The sequence below is a fragment of the Salarias fasciatus genome, chromosome 17 (genome assembly GCF_902148845.1).
Source record: "Salarias fasciatus chromosome 17, fSalaFa1.1, whole genome shotgun sequence".
Taxonomy (NCBI): Eukaryota; Metazoa; Chordata; class Actinopteri; order Blenniiformes; family Blenniidae; genus Salarias; species Salarias fasciatus.
The window spans coordinates 21,744,511-21,762,450 of record NC_043761.1 but is presented as its reverse complement, the minus strand read 5'-3'; the positions used below and the strand labels follow the sequence as shown (position 1 = coordinate 21,762,450).

The 17,940-nt window shown below is 41.7% G+C and overlaps 1 pseudogene; it reads right to left on the bottom strand.

Moving 5' to 3' along the window:
* Positions 1–270: 270 nt before the first annotated feature.
* Positions 271–17,684, bottom strand: LOC115404716 (NXPE family member 3-like; annotated as a pseudogene).
* Between the last annotated feature and the right edge of the window lie 256 nt (positions 17,685–17,940).

Below are 17,940 nucleotides of genomic sequence, written 5' to 3'. Positions count from 1 at the left end.
TGTTAAGATGTTTGATATTAAGTATAGTACAGCAATCACAACTTCATAATTTTGGGAGTTGACTGACTTCAAACAAAACATCCATCTATCTCCTTTTCCATTTCACCCAGTCAGTTCAGGGTACACACACCCAATGTTAATGTCATTATTAAAACCAGAAAATTCGGAGGAATCCCACAAACGCGCAGAGCAATCATGCAAACTCCACACAGACAGATACTGCCCAGTATAGCCTAAGTTTTTATGTTTTGTTTAAACAATGAGAGGTATTCACTTTAATTGCATTAACTGCTTTTAGCGACCCTTTGCTGGACAGACATATGATAAAAGCACATTGATCATGTTTTTAATGATGGGACGATCTGGGTGGAGGTTGTGTGGCAGGTTGTGAGCGAGCGTCATCTCCCAGGCGTCCACTAGACGAACGCCGGTACCTTTGAACACGGCTCGGAGTGCCTTGTCACGCTGCATTGAGTACCAATCACTGTTGGTTAGCGTCTCGTAGAGTGTCAGAGCTTTGAGGTTTGCAGTTCGGACGATGACCAGAGTCTGCGGAGCTCTGGCTAGCAGCTTTACAACCGCAATGCGGATGCTCATCAACCGTCGGATGTAGACCTCCATGGGAAAAGTGCTGAAGTGTGACCATATGCCAAGAACTATGACGGTGTCGGGGCCTCCAATGACACGCTCCAGCTCATTGGCTATGTAGCGCAGACCACCGATCGGGACGTTGCTAAAACGGATCGGAGGGCCATGGCAGCGGAACATCACCATGATGTTGTTTGTGTAGTCCAGGGCCATCAAGGGTCCAGTCTGCTTGGAAGTGTGTAGGCCAAACTGCTTGATATCTGAGGTAAAACAAAGACAAATGGTAAAACAGGAGTCAAAACGATCCACAGAAGCCCAAACCACTCAAAACACAACTTTCTGAAAACGATTTCTGGAACTTTTCAAATGCTACTACGCACATGTGCACCATCACTGCCACAAATAGTTCTTCTACAAGTGTGAGTCGATGGTTATAACAACAATGGCAGCTTCCAGAGTGTCATGACTCAATTCTAGGACTTGGAAGGTTTATCATTGAGTCACCAGAAATAGTAATCCAACTTGATCGTCTGTCCATACAAAGGCTATGTACTCCAATTGTTAGTGCTCATAGCGTATCTCTGTGTGCACTTTCATTCCAGAAAAAGAAACAGCAACAATTCATGACTCAAAAAGAATACTACATTGTTTTTCACATTTCTATTTCTATGTTAATTGACATTGGTTTCCAAAAAATTCCAATGTAAAAAAATTTCCTGAAATGTAAATGCAAAACATGATGTGTTTTCCCTTGAAACATACTGTAAACAGGGTCAAGTTCTAGTGTAACTCACTTGGCAGAACTTCATTCAGGTACTCAAACCACTGCCGGATGGTGGAGTCTCCATACATGTGGACCTGCTTGCCTTTGAGACACTGAGTCATCTGCTTAGGGTTGAACTCCCGAACCTCAGTTCCGCCGAGTGATCTCCACACACCTTTGTAGTAAAAACCAGAAGGTCTCCACCTCCCACTGTTCATCGTCGAATTGAGTTCATCTATAAAAAAAAAAAAAACACATAGAAAATACATTACACCTGAATGAATCAATGGGCTCTAATTTCGTAGCACAACTCAGGTGGCGGACTGTGGTGCAACTAGCGCAGTGGTAATTTCATCTGGAGCAGCACCATGCAAAGCCAAATTTCTTGCCTGCACAGGCAAGTTTCCAGAGAGTCTCTGCATTCTTTGCAGAAAAAGCCTGCTCGTCTGCAGTATGTCCAATACTCAGCTGTGAGGCTGCTAACTAGCACCAACAGGAGGTTCTACATCACACCTTTTTAAAATCTCTCCACTGGTTCCCTGTTGCGTTCCGTGTCCAGTTAAAAATCCTGGTGTTGACCTTTCAAGCCCTGCATGGCCAGGCTCCCATGAACATCACTGACTTAATTTAGCCCTTCAGCTCGGCTCATAACCTGAGGTCATCTGAGCAGAACCTGCTGAGAGTCCCCTGTGTTTGCTTTGGAACTCGGGGTGACCACTAGTTCAAATCTGCCACGCCTCAGCTTTGGAACGAACTTTCTCTAGATTTGTGCTCCCTTGGCTCAGTGGATGTTTCAAAAAACATTTAAAAACATATTGGTCCAAAAGCATTCCAGTCCAAACTGACACAGTGTTGGTTGTACTATGTATTATGTACTGTTTATTTGATATTGTATCTGTCCGATCTTAGGAACTGTGCACTGTTTGTACGATCTCTTATATTATGCATTATGTGTCATGCTCTGTTATTAGGGCTGTCAAATGATTAAATTTTTAATCAGCTTAGTCACAGCTTACAAATTAATTAATCATGATAATCACAAATAATCACAATTTCCAACTATGTCTGAAATATACCCTTTTTTTCTGTATTGCATTAACAAAAAATGACAGGACATGATTATATATTTAACACGTGATGTGTTTTATATTTAAGGCTCCAAATAAAATAAATATTCAAAAAACTAAAACATGCACACCATAACATAATGTCTGTGTGTGTGCAGTGCTCCTCTGCAGTCCCTCTTAGGTTGGCTTTTAGCAGGGGTTACATTTACAGGTCTGTAAAATGTAGTACCACAGAAAAGTAAAACTAAGAAATACCACACTGTTTTCTTACACAAGTAAACAGGGCATTCTTAGCCAGTGTTCCTTTTTGTGTGGAAAACAGAAAACTGCTTCAACATTTTTTTTAATCAAACAAGTAAAATCCATGGGGCCAGCTGGTTTATCTCCTCCATATTGCTTTCTATCTGTTTTGATAAATGAATTAACCAGGCCTCCTTTGCCTCCTGTCTGCTGTCTCAGAGGTGAGGCTTCTTCTTCTTCGGTGCTTAAAGCTCGTGTCCGGAGTGTTGAGAGAGGGTTTTTTAATCCAACGTCTCGAGGTTCGCCCTCCCTCTGCTTTCATGAGCGACCAAGCCACGCCCCTTTAATTGTGCACGCGCATATTCTGTTGGTGAAAATGAGAGCCTCCGAGTCCTACAGCATCCTACATGTTTAGCTGTTTACGGTGGATGTTCAGCAGACAATGGACATATCCGAGTTAAGCGGGGCGGCTGCTGCTCACTTCTGCCTGAGAGTGCGCGTGCTCTCTGGCTGTGTGTACACGTTGATTGACAGCACGAAGGCGGAAGCTCGAAATCTATTGGCTGAAGCTGACCGGTGCTTTTTCGGATAACATGGGGGTCTATGAGAGGAAGGCGGAGCTCATAAATACATTTTTATATTGCTTTATGCTAATATTATATTATGTATGAACCAGACTGACACATTTAAGCTCTGTTAAAAAATGATTCATACATTGGAAACAAACGGAAACTCGGACACGAGCTTTAACAGCAGATTGCATTCCATGCGGTGCACTACTGCCACCCGTTGATAGAGGTGAGGCTTGTCATGATGTGCATGCGTCAAACTGCATTAAAAATTTCAATGTGATTGATTACATTAATTAATTAATGCCATAAATGCGTTATTTTTGACAGCCCTACTGTTTATATGATCTTTTATCCCTATTTCTTGAGCTTTACATGATTCTCTACCACTGTGAAGCACTTTGTGACAGGTGCTCTGTAAAAAGCGCTATACAAATAAATTGTACTTACTTTGTCACATGTTGCATGCTACACAACATTGCCTTATGCCATGGATGCTACTTTGACCTCACGGAGGAGACGTTACAGGACTTACTTATTAGCCACTTATTAGCAATATAACTGCCAAATATGTTCTCTAACAAAAGTCCGTAGGATGCCCTCTGATATATCTCAATGCAGGTGCAGTTGCCAGACATCTGGAGTGCCGGTTCCAACTGATTGCTCTGTGTCTCTTCTTGTCTTTCTGTTGCCCTGTCAGGTCCAGCAATATCATTTTCCAGTGCTCAATATAAATAAAAATAAAGTAAGAATCATATTATCAAGAGAAGCTTCACATTTATAAGCTCCTCTTGGAAGAGCATATTACATTAGCCACAAGACCTCCATTCTGCCGGGATGATGCTGCACAGGACAGGTAAAAAAAAAAAAAAAAAGGTAAGATCAAAGTCTGGATTTTACCTTGCACCAGGACATCAGATGGTCCTGAAGTCCGAATGGGGACTTTCATGTTGACACCACTGAAGGAAAACACACATATTAGTTGCTACCTATACTATGAGAACAAAATTTGTCAACATGAAGAATTTAGGAATTGCACTTTGGAAGCTGAAATGTGCGTACATACTGTACCTTCACTACCATATGTTCATTTTTCTCCACCACTTGTTGATAATTTTTGAATAAGATGTTGGTTTTAGGGGTTCTAGCATCAAAGAGCAAAGAATCAGAGACTTTTATTTAAGACAGCCTGGCTATTATGAAACATAACAGATCATTGGTTTCTACATTTGTTCTGAATACTGTCAATTTTATGACCATTTCCTAAAAAATTCAATTTAATGGTTTTAAGGAGACACAACATTGTGTTTTTTGAATGTGATCTGTCTCACTAAAGCCCTGTTGACATGATGCTTCTCAGGAATACATTGTTTTGTTTTAGAAATGTTTAGGTTTTCCACAAAATTTTTTGAAAATGATGTAGGTTCCCACAAAAAAATAAATAATAAGCAGAAATGCTAAAAATTATGTAGTAGCATGCAGGATCACAAGTTGATTATGTTGGCTGTTACGGGAATAAAACCACAGAAACGTGTGTAACAAGCATCTTCTTAGAAACTTTACAATGGGAGTACACACACATTCATATGGACAAATGACCGTGTTGGATTGTTCAATGACAATTCCAATGACAATTGGAGGGAGGCCAGGATGGGAGTGATGTGCTCCCTCTTAGGTAGGCTACTCCAGTTAGTAGAGGAGTTGCAGCATTTTGGACCATCTGGAGGGACGACTGGCTGACTCCAACACAAAGTGCATTACAGTAATCCAGCTGAGATGTATAAAGACATGGATTAATGTCTCAAAGTGCTGATGTGCAAGAATGGGTTTCACTTTGGCCTTTTTCTCATTAAACCTTAGAAAATTTAGGGCCATCGGGGCTTTAATGTCCTCAAGGCCCTGTAGTAGAGGCATTAATGAGAAGGCTTCTTTCTTTTTTAATGTGACATAGATCTGGCTGTCATCCACATAGCAGTGAAAGGAGATGCCATGCTTTCTCAGGATGGACCCCAGTGGTATTAATAAAGAGAGAAAAGCAGCAGCCCCAAGATTGAGCCCTGTGGAACCCCATACGCCAGAGGAGTAGAGGAGGATTCAGAGCTGGCAAGACAAACACACAGCTCTGTCTGTCAGGTAGGACCTGAACCACTGAAGTACAGGAACACTGACGGCCGATGCATTCCAGCTGCAGTCCGTCTCCAGTCCGGTATACCGCAGCACTGTGATTAACACACGCCGAACGAAGAACAGGTCAAAAAATCCCCAATGAGAAACGTTAATCAAGGACCGTGACGTCGCCCGGTATGGCACAGCCAGGGTCCTCCTGGAGCCAGGCCTGGGGTTGGGCCTCGCAATGGACCCCGTGGGCAAAGGCCCAGCCAGGCTCAGCCCGAAGGGGCGACATGGACCCGCCCACCGGCAGACCCACAAGGGAGGGAACCATAGGGGCCAGGTGCAATGTAGATTGGATGGCAGCCGACAGCAAGGTGCCCAGCGACCCAATCCCTGGGCACAGATACTGGCTCTAGGGACATGGGATGTCACCTCGTTGGGGGAAACAACATCTTCTCAAAATGCAGTAATTTATTACATTGTGTGGCAAAATTTGTGACATTTGTTGGGACAGTTTAATACAAAATGCGGCTTTATCACAAAATGAGGCTCAACACACCCCGTGCTTGAAAATGGTGTTCATTATGGATGAGCTGTGACTAACACAGAAGTTCAGTAGTAGAACACAATTCGGGTTCAGATAGGGGAGGCTGTACATCTCAATTACCCTCCTCTAGGTCTCACTGTCACTGCCCATGTGGGCATTGCCGTCTGCCAAAAATGCAGTACCTAGTCATAGCACTGTCCAGCCCCTCCGACGGACTCCAAGAAGTCCTGGTACTCTGCACTGCTGTTCAACCCACAAGCCAAAAACAAAAGTAAGGCACCTGTCCCAACCTGAAGGCACAGGGATGCAACCCTCTCCTTCACTGGGGTGAACTACACACATGGCGGCTGAGTAGTGGGGCTATAAGCAAACCCACAACAGCCCGCTGCCTCTCGCTTCTGGCAATGCCAGAGAAGTGGAGAGTCCAGCCCTTCTTGAGGGATTGGGTTCCAGAGCCCAGGCTGTGTGTGGAGGTGTGTCCGACTATATTGAGGTGGTACCTCTCAACCACAAAACCACAACAAACAAAATTAATAACAGCAAATAAAATCAATCAGCATATCAAATCAGATACATGCGGACATAACTCTCAATGGTAAGCAGGTACAGACGTCTCTCAGTTTACGTCCCTCGGAAGCCTGATCGACAGAGACGGTGACGCATCCTTTGATGTCAATGTGCAAATCAGCAAAGCAGAAGGAGTATTTAGAGGCTTAAACTCAGTATGGAATCGCAACATCATCAGCATTCAGACGAACATCAAACTCTACATGTCACTAGTAGTGCAAACGGCCATTTATGCTTGTGAAATATGGAAAAGCACGGCGAGAATTATACATTAGCGTTGCCTATGAAAAATAATGACAATATCTTGGAGAGATCACATCAAAAATGAGACGGTGACTGGAGTGCCGATCTGAGAACTTTAAATGGCATCCTTGCCGAAAGAAGACGTTTGAATGGGCATATGCTGCACTTGCCCAACTTGCGACACGCTAATACCACCTTTTGTAGACCCAACCAACGGCAAGCGAAAGAGGGGACGACCACGCATCACCTAGGGCAGCACATTCAAGAGACATAAACAATCTGCAGATTGAGTGGATGGGAGTCGAGACCAAAGCCTCGGGCAGAGATGGCTGGAGGAAATTAGCTACCCAATACTCTGAACGGAGTTGGAGGAACTAAGTCTAAGTAAGTAACCTCTCAACCTTCTTGACAAGCTCAAGCTCCCCCCGACAGAGTGACATCTCACGTGCCAAAAGTCCGTCTCTGTGTTCTGGGATCACATTAACATGGTCAAGGGAAAGCAAAATCCGTTTTAACCAACAAAATGAAAATCCATCACAGATGAATGTAATTAGGGAGAAAATTCATTCTTCTGAGCAACCTAACTGAGAATGCAATTTAGTTGTCTCTGAAAATAATTTTGTGGAGACAGGATTGCTCTCAACAAACTGCTAGTCTAGATTATCTGTGTCAATTTCAAATATAAAATGACCATACAGTATATCGCATGACTAACTGCTCCCTAATGAAAAAAGCCTGACCTGAAAAATCTGAGGATATACACACATTGTTATCTGTTTGTTAATAAACTGTAGACATTTTGACAAAACTGCATTCAGGGCTTTTTTTTTTTGTAATGAGAATTGCGTTTGAGAGAAAAACACAATATAGCTCACCTTACAAAGAGATTCCCTTCATTTGGCCTAAGGTTTTTGATAAATCCTGCCTTGGAGTGATTGATCCTGGCATCACAGCTGACATTCTTTGGCTTGTAGCAGAACCACGGCTCGCCTGTGTGGATATCAGTGTAGTTGCACAGTGGTGCCTTGCTTGGCCGCAGACAGACGTTGCAGTTGGCAAAGAGAGTCTTTGAGCCCGACCAGAAGAGGCTCTTGAAGTATATCCGATCAGGATGTTCACTGGTCTGCCTGCTCAGCACTTCAACTGCCTCACTGGAGTGTACCAGAGTCACCTGGTGGGTAAAATGTTTCACTATGAGGTCAACTTGCTTGACAGCTTGAAATATTCCAAATTCTGTGAAATATGATATATTTTTAGCAGTCAACAGGCTATATACCTTTGTTTCTCTTTATGCAGTTGAAGAAAATTTGTGTCGTGTGTATGAATCCAAATAGTGATTATGTCTTGTGATGGGAAAAATGTTAGAAATATGTTGTCTTGTTACGATCCTAACCCTGAGTCTAACCTCAGGAAACCATAGGATCCCATACAGTGCTATCCAGCTGTACATGCTTCAGTGATTGTTCCCAGTACAATGACATTGCCCACAGCAAAAACAGCCCCTGAGTATCGCTAATATGATAAGCGAAAACAGCATCTGTGTCCCATCAGAATTACCTCAATCTTTGCACTTCCATTCCAGAGTAGGGTGAAAACAGCAGAGTAGGTTCCATTGAGATGATCCACCACTTTTCCTGCTGCACCAGCCCCAAGTGCACGATTGTGAAGACTCGCCAGTAAGACGTCTCCCCCATAATTCTTGGGGCGGCAGTGGTAGTCGTGCATTTGGATCAAGACTTCAAGCTGATCCCCAATATGCCAGCTTCCTCCTCCTTTCTTGGGAGAATGGTGAAATCACCACAGGCTGGATGACTGGTATTTGGCAAGGAAGAAAATTTTTTTATTGATGGATATTTAGGCCAAGCAATGGACTTAAGTATGAATTCTTCCTCGAGAGCCTCTTCAGGGGAAATCAGTCGAAAGCTGCACAAGTCGTGGTTGCTGGTGACACTTCTTGAGATGTTGACAGTGGGCTTGGGTTTATTCTGGAACTGGTAGAAAGTTACTAATTTGTGTGCCACAAATGAAGAACCTTCAAAGAGAAACACAACAACACATGCTAAATATTCTTTAAGTTACAATGTTTTGGAACATTTCATACAATCGTTTTTTTAACACACTGGGCTCAGACAGCATGAAATATCATTGAAGAGTGTTTCCACAACTGTTAGTAACACAGAAAACTCAAGTACAAGAATATCTTTTACTGCACTTGCTAAATTGATAACCTGATTACACAACAACATTTGAAGTGAAAATGCATTGTTTTTTGTTTCTTTTTGCTTTTAGCTTTTTTAGTTTAACATTATCTATGGCAACACTTTGAAAATGATGTTGCAAGGGTGCCGCGATGGCTGCTTGGTGTCTGTCCGCTGCATCAAATTCCTTGTATGGCACAGTACTTGGCAATGAAAATGATTCTGTTTCTGATTCTGATTTACACTGAAATGACAAAAACAGTGAAAACAATGGCGTTTTCAGGTTGGGGCCACTAGCAGTCCTGTGCGTTGTTTTTGTCATAGTGAGTGAACATGAACAAAGTGAACATTTGTGTGGATAGACAAACTGGTTGGTTTGCTGTTCTGGGGGACTCCTCATCTATTAAACTTCCAAGTCCCAGGAGAAAATGAACTGCGAGAATAGAAGTGGGCAGGGGTGTCAGTCAGATCTATAAATTAAAAAAAACATGAAAGAACTGAGCAATGTCCCTTTTTACTGAGCATATTATCTTTATAATTCTAAACCATAAACATCTTTAGGCCAGCAGAAAAATGATGGCGCGTTTGTGATTTCCCTAGAAACAAATACACCATCATGCAAACAACAACTGTAAAGGTTAGAGATTTGGACTTGAGTCTCATCAGTAACTCGCTTTCCCAGTTTTAACATAAATATAAAATGAATTTCAATATTACTGATATGAGCGCAGGTATAGAATGACACTATGACTGGGATCATTACCCTGTCAGTCATGGCGCGTCCTGCCTAACACGCGTTTCGGTCCCACAGTCAGATGAGGGGGCGAAGGGTTTAGCAATGCAGAAAAAAAATAAAGGATGCCAAATTGTGGATGGTCGCATTGGAGCCAGTTTCTAAATGTGGTTAAAAATATAACCAATATCAAATATTGCTGAAATTGCTTTTCTGATAGCTAATGTTTGTCTTGTGTTATTAAGTGAGTAAGAGTAATCAGAAAGTTCTGATTAATTGATTAATGACGATGCTGTGACACCATGGCACATGGCATACTCCTATTTAGGTTTTAAATGAAATACATCGGAAAAATGATGGATCCAAAACGACCATCTTGGTATTGCTTGATCTCAGTGCTGTATTTGACACAGTTAATCATAACAGATTGCACAACAGACTGGCACCGTGGTTGAGACTTAGTGGCACTGTGTAAAATTAGTTCAAATCTTAGTTACTAGAGAGGGACTACTTTGTCTCAGTTGATAATTATGAGTCTGATTGAACAATGACATGCAAGGTTCCTCAAGGATCCAGTCTCAGACCATTTCGATTTAATATCTACTTGTTGCCCCATGCTGCTCAGATAGTGAAAGTAGTAGAGAAGTATCTTCTATCATGCTTATGTAGATGACCCACAGCTTAAAGGTGCCGTAGGCAGGATTTTGCTAGTCAATGCTAATTTTTCTTTGTTTTCTTTGGATTAAATGTTAGAGTATCCATTGAATATCCTTTAGGAGGGTAGCATAATTGGCACTACCGCGAGGGCACAGCATTTCCATCTGTCTCAGTTCTGAGCTGAAAAGGATTTTCTCCAGGTATTTTTGACCAATCAGAAGAGCCCCTGAGGCTCTGTCCTGATTGGTCAAGGGGCAGCGCTTCATCCTTCATCACGATTGGTTGTAAAGCTCTGCTTCTCGTGAACGTGCATGAGGAAGTCCAGGCCCGCATATTTACCTGCCTCGTCAGACATAACATCATCAACATAACATAACATAACGGAGGGCAGCACGAAGAAGAACAGCGAGAAGAAGAAGGAGAAGAAGAGCAAAAACAAGAACCATAAACCCGAACAATGGCGGACAGTGGTCATCCAGCGGGCAGCGGCAAGGTGCCGATTCCCTCTTTGCCCCCGGCAGTTTCCAGCAAGAAGTCACGGGTCGTTACAAACCCTAGCCCAAAAGAAAGAATACAAGAAGGAGGACCGCGCACGAAACAGAACAAGAATAAATGTCGGCACTGGTGCGTTCGAGAGGTGGAGGACCCTTCAGGATCTGAAGGGCTTCAAATCCGATGCAGAACTAGCCACATTTCTGTTGGACAGGTAAGTGTTGTTTTTCTGTTATGTTGTTGACCCTGTCTATAATATAGAACAAACTAATGTGTTTAGATTCATGTTACAGATGAAGACAGTACGATGTTGGCGAGCAATGTCCTAAGATTGTCCCCCCCCCTCCCACACAGCCTCCGTGATGATATGTTGAAATCCACGTCTTGTCATGTTCAGAGGTCCCGCAAATTGAATGTTATGGGGGGTTAGGCTTTGCAGTCAAGTCGCCTCAGTCCAGGGTCTAGATGTTTACACATTTTCTCTGATTTCAGTGACGAGGGAGAGGAGTCTGTGGCTGCCCGTTGAGTTCTTGAGTGTTTTGATACTGGCAGGCATTGGGCCGTATTTTCACGGCGCAACGCAGAGATCGCAAACCGGCGGTGGCGCAGTCATATTTTGTGAATGGGTTTCTGGCCGGTCTGCTGCGCTTGCGCCGAGATGGGCGTGGCCGCGCACCAGGGGGAGGTGTCGACAGAATCAGCTGGGCGCAGTGATAATTTTGTGCAGAAGGTGTGCGCAGGCAGGGGAGCGGAAGATCTGATGATAATTCGTCTGAGAAAACCTCAGAGGCAAGTTTCCAGCTTGTCAGTGCCATTAAGATCACTTATGAAATAATACATTCTTTCTAAACGCTTCCTCCTCCTGTGTTTGGACTGCAGGATTGAGCCTGAAGAGCTCCTGTGATTGTGTTGAAGCCATTTGTCGTTGGAAAATAATAGTGAGTGAGTGAGTGAGGTGAGTGAGGGAATGAAATGAATGGTACGCTTTCCTTTTACAGTACGGTAATTACCATGTGTTAACATGGTAATTGCAGGGTAAGTACCATGTAATAAGGAGAAGTTACTGTAAAATTACCATGTAATTACAGGGTTACAATTACAGTATGTAATTACAATGGATTGTAATGTAATGTAATGTAATTACAGCAACTATGTTGCTAATTACCTAGTACTTTTAGAGTAATTACCAAGCCAATTCCAGGCAAATACCAAGTAACTACCTGGTAGTAAGTATTAATTACTGGGTAATTATAATGTATATAGCAACTATGTCGGTAATTGCCAAGTACTTACTAAGTAATTGCTAAGTAATTACCATGTAATCATGGGAAATGTAGACTTTTTACTAGGTATTACTAGGTACTGCTAGGTGTGTACGCTATGTATTTCCCTATTAGTCAAGTGTTTTTTACTACTTACCTGGTAACTTCTTAGTATTTCCCAGTAACTACAACATTTACCTGGTAATTACGGTTGAACTGTAGACTACTGGCAAAAGGAAGTGAGGCCTGTTTCCACACTATTACCTGGTAACTACTTATTCGTTACCCAGGAACTGCAAAAATACCTACCTGGAAATTACATAGTTATTAAAGTGGATTTGTACTGTAAAAGGAAGTGAGGTCTGTTTCCATGTTATTACATGGTATTTACTCAGCTATTACCCAGTAATAGAAAAATATCTACCTGGAAATTACATAGTTATTAAAGTGGATTTGTACTGTAAAAGGAAGTGAGGTCTGTTTCCATGTTATTACATGGTATTTACTCATTTATTACCCAGTAAATAGAAAAATATCTACCTGGAAATTACTAGTTATTAAAGTGGATTTGTACTGTAAAAGGAAGTGAGGTCTGTTTCCATGTTATTACATGGTAATTACTCATTTATTACCCAGTAAATAGAAAAATATCTACCTGGAAATTACATAGTTATTAAAGTGGATTTGTACTGTAAAAGGAAGTGAGGTCTGTTTCCATGTTATTACCTGGTAATTACTCAGTATTTAGCCTGTTACTCGGAAACTTTCACATTACCCCACACACTTGTACCAAAAATGCAGCAAACCCCATCAGTGTCTGTGATACAGTGTGCTGTTCAGACACTGTATCTGTCAGGAGATCAGAGTTTCCATCAAAACCACCATCACCAGCCATCACATTACATTAAGATGAACGCATTATTATTACACTTCCTCACTCCAAACACCTCACTGTGACAGACATGCAAAAACAAGAGAGCTGCCAAAGATAAACATTTTAATCAAATGGAGTTCACTTCTTATAAAACAATTTACAAAACAGTGCACATTTTTAGCAGTCAGGCACCTTTTTTTTTTAAGAAACAGAACAGATTTCTTTTGCAAAAAACAAAATACAAAAAACATTGATAAACAATCACTATAATCAACATTAATAAGTACACTGCTCCAGTCTTGTGAATTCACATCATCATGTGTTTTCTGCAGACCCGTCTACAGGAACCCTTGATCTCCATCATCTCGAATACCAAGGGCCGCCGTCGCCAGGTGTTGTCACGGTCGTTCACGTCCAGACTTGTTCCTCCCTCGGCGTGATGGAAACGAGGACAGCACAACTGTTCCTTCTTAATGCTCAGGGTTTATTCACTTTAACACCCAAACCCCAAACGTGAGAGCTGAAAACATACAAATATACATTTTAATAAACAGAAACTTACACAATAAACAAATATACACATTGCACAAAACACTAATATCTTTAAACCTTCAAATATACACATGAAACCGACATTACAACCGAAATATCCACCCCAAGCCTGAACCACAGCCACCCAGCACCAGCTGCAGAGCCACCACACTACCACCACGATAATGATCAATAAAACACCAAGAAAAACGAAAATATATTCACCTCACTGGCTGCTTCACATTGTAAAGGAGGTAAGCCGTTTGTTTTTGCTCTTTTCACGGAGTTTTTTGTTCTTATTTTCTCTCTCCGCGTTTATCTGTATATCACTTAATGTGGTCCTACTCGGAACGTTCCGCCGTAAACACACTTTCTCTCATTAGAGTAGGAACCGAAATTTAATTAAATATAAATATCACCATATCACCAAGTGTCTGCAGACGTTCTGCCATAAATAAGCTTTCTCTCAGTCGAGGTAGAACCGAAATTTAATTAAAGATAAATATCACCGAGTGGCGGAACTAACCGTCTGCAGACGTTCCGGGTAGGACCACATTAAGTGGTGCACACAAACGTGGAGAGAGAGAAAACGCTCCAAAAAGTATGTAAAAAGAGCAAAAACAAACGGCTTACAGTGTGATGCAGCCAGTGAGGTGAGTATATTTTCGTTTTTCTTGGTGTTTTATTGATCATTCTAGTGGTGGTAGTGTGGAGCTCTGCAGCTGGTGCTGGGTGGCTGTGGTCTCATGTTCAGGTTTGGGTGAATGTTTTGGTTGTAATGTCGGTTTCATGTGTATGTTTGAAGGTTTAAAGATATTTGTGTTTTGTGCAATGTGTATATTTGTTTATTGTGTAAGTTTCTGTTTATTAAAATGTATATTTGTATGTTTTCAGCTCTCACGTTTGGGGTTTGGGTGTTAAAGTGAATAAACCTGAGCATTAGAAAGGAACAGTTGTGCTGTCCTCGTTTCCATCACACCGAGGGAGGTACAAGTCTGGACGTGGACAACGTGACAACACCTGGCGACGACGGTCCTGGGTATTCGGGATGATGGAGATCAAGGGGTTCCTGTAGACCAGCGGGTCTGCAGAAAACACATGATGATGTGAATTCACAAGACTGGAGCAGTGTACTTATTAATGTTGATTTATAGTGATTGTTTATCAATGTTTTTTGTATTTTGTTTTTTGCAAAAGAAATCTGTTCTGATTCTTAAAAAAAAAAAAGGTGCCTGACTGCTAAAAATGTGCACTGTTTTGTAAATTGTTTTATAAGAAGTTCAACTCCATTTGATTAAATGTTTATCTTTGGCAGCTCTCTTGTTTTTGCATGTCTGTCACAGTGAGGTGTTTGGAGTGAGGAAGTGTAATAATAATGTGTTCATCTTAATGTAATGTGATGGCTGGTGATGGTGGTTTTGACGGAAACTCTGATGTCCTGACAGACAGTGTGCTGTTCAGAGACTGTATCACAGACACTGATGGGGTTTGCTGCATTTTTGCAAGTGTGCAAGTGTGTGGGGTAATGTGAAAGTTTCCTAATAACGAGCTAAATACTGGAGTAAGTACCAGGTAATAACATGGAAACAGACCTCACTTCGTTTTACCGTACAAATCCACTTTAATAACTATGTAATTTCCAGGTAGATATTTTGTATTTACTGGGTAATAAATGAGTAATTACCATGTAATAACATGGAAACAGACCTCACTTCCTTTTACAGTACAAATCCACTTTAATAACTATGTAATTTCCAGGTAGGTATTTTTGCAGTTCCTGGGTAACGAATAAGTAGTTACCAGGTAATAGTGTAGAAACAGGCCTCACTTCCTTTTGCAGTAGTTCTACAGTTCAACCGCAATTACCAGGTAATGTTGTAGTTACTGGAAATACTAAGAAGTTACCAGGTAAGTAGTAAAAAACACTTGACTAATAGGGAAATACATAGCGTACCACACCTAGCAGTACCTAGTAATACCTAGTAAAAAGTCTACATTTCCCAATGATTACATGGTAATTACTTAGCATTACTTAGTAAGTACTTGGCAATTACCGACATAGTTGCTATATACATTATAATTACCCAGTAATTAATACTTACTACCAGGTAGTTGTACTTGGTATTTGCCTGGAATTGGCTTGGTAATTACTCTAAAAGTACTAGGTAATTAGCAACATAGTTACCCTGTAATTACATTGTAATTTTACAGTAACTTCCTCCTTATTACCTGGTAATTACCTTGCAATTACCACGTTAATACATGGTAAATTACCGTACTGTAAAAGGAAGCGTTACCGAATGAGGAAATGAAACAGCGCGTGTGGCTGAAAGGGGGCGGAGCCATAGAGAAACTTCAGGGTTGACTCAGAAAAAAATGCTCCCGACCAGGTTAGAGTCACGGAGTGTGTTACTGCGGTAACTGACCGACAGTTGGTCATAACTGTAACATGGTACTTACCTTGCAATTACCATGTTAATACATGGTAATTACCGTACTGTAAAAGGAAGCGTTACCGAATGAATGAATGAATGAATGAATGAAATGAATGAATGATAAATAAATGAATAAATGAATAAATGAATAAATAAAGAAAAAAAAATAAATACAAATAACTTGAGTTTGAGCACTGATGTCGCATCAAGCGCAGCCCTTTGTCCCGACCCCAATATCATTTCTTGGAGTTTTGTTTTGTATGTGTGTTTTATTTATTATTTTTTTTTTAATTTGCGTGTTTCTGATCCGGTCTTTGTCCAGAGACATGGGCGCGCAGCAGCGGCTCAGTGACAGGCTACCAGTGGACCCAGGACCAGACGTGGTGACTGGGCTGAGCAGCGGGTCGCACCGCGGACTGGGGGTCCGCTGAGCGCCGCTGTCAGCGGGCTGCTGGCTGAGCTCTGTGCCTGCAGCGTCTGGAAGCCATCGCCGGTGGAGCGGAGGTTACAGAGAACATACGGCTGAGCGCATCGTGAAGATGTTTGACCTGTTTCAGCAGATATCCATCAGGACAAAACACTCTGCTCAGGGCTGAAGACTGCTCAACATCAGATCCTGTAAAGTGGGACAGAGATCTTTTCATCAGTCACAGAAACTGAATAATGCGCTTCACCTAGGAGGATACAATCTGAATCGCTTTATGCTTCTAATACGATTGTTTCAATGGGATTGGACAAAAAACACCCATGTGTCCTATCACCCACAATATGAACATCAAACCCGCAACTGTTGCGCAGTGCTGTGTTTCGTCTAAATGCAGGTGATTAAACACAGTAACAGCCAGAAGACGTCTGACAGACCTTTTGGGTTTTTATAATTCAAATAATCTGTTAAAAATAATTCCACTGGTCCTCTAATTCTTTGACTTTTCTAAATATGTGTCTGGTAGTTTTTCTGAAGCAAATAAGGTCCTAACAATGACACATAATATTACAAAGCATTTATACCTCCAAAAAGATTACAAAAAAAAAAAAAAGACGCACTTTGCAGGGCTTTTTTTCTGCTATTGATTTGTTTGGTTCATGCGCATCTGAACAGGGAGCTAGCTCTGACAGCACACAATCAGACAGACAGCCAAAAATATCAACGAAATCCCCAAAGAAAGAGAATGAAAGAGGCGTAAAGAAGCGATATTCAGTGGCAGAAGCTTTAGCAATGATACAGGAGGTCAGTGAGGGGGACTCGAATGGCGGAGACGTGTCGGACATCAGCGATCTTGACTGGAGGGTGAAGAGGATCAAAGTTCTGAATCAGAGTCAGAACAGCCACGGGCCAAACAGCGAAAAAAAAAATGTAATTCTGTTGCCCCAAAAATGCCCAACCAACCTCCAGCTGCTGCACGGTCCAGTGCAGAACCTGCAGTGGCGCAAGGAAGCGCTCACGCGTCACCTCCAGGTATAGCGAATTACTGTAGGCTACTGTCAGTTTACAACTAAATAGCAACATGAAATGGTGTAAAAAAAATAAGCTAATGAAATAAAATTCAACACAACAGCGAACACGGCAGTTCACAGCAGGAGCACTGGCCCAGCGTCTCCAGAGGTGCCAATTACAGATTCAGGTAAAATTATATCCTCCATCAAAGTACAGCAAACCGTGTATTTTCGTTTCCAAAAATTATTTTTAGAACGAACATATTTTCTAAATAAATATCTTTGTCCTGTGGAGCCTGCAGTCCCAGAATCAAACGAGCAGGGTGAGGACAGACCGTGTGGAAAGGTGTCCATCCTGATGCGCAGCACCATTATTGTTGTTATTGATGGTTAATAATACAACTATTTGTGTGTGTGTGTGTGTGTGTGTGTGTGTGTGTGTGTGTGTGTGTGTGTGTGTGTGTGGTGTGTTTGTGTTTATCACGGCAATGAGTGCGCAGTGTGGGTAAGATGATGCTGCGCAAATGCGCACTATATAAAGTTTTAATAAATTTTAAAACCTGATTTGAGGCATTAATAAAGCAGACATGAGGCATTAAAAGGTTTGCTTATCCTCTTGACTTAATAT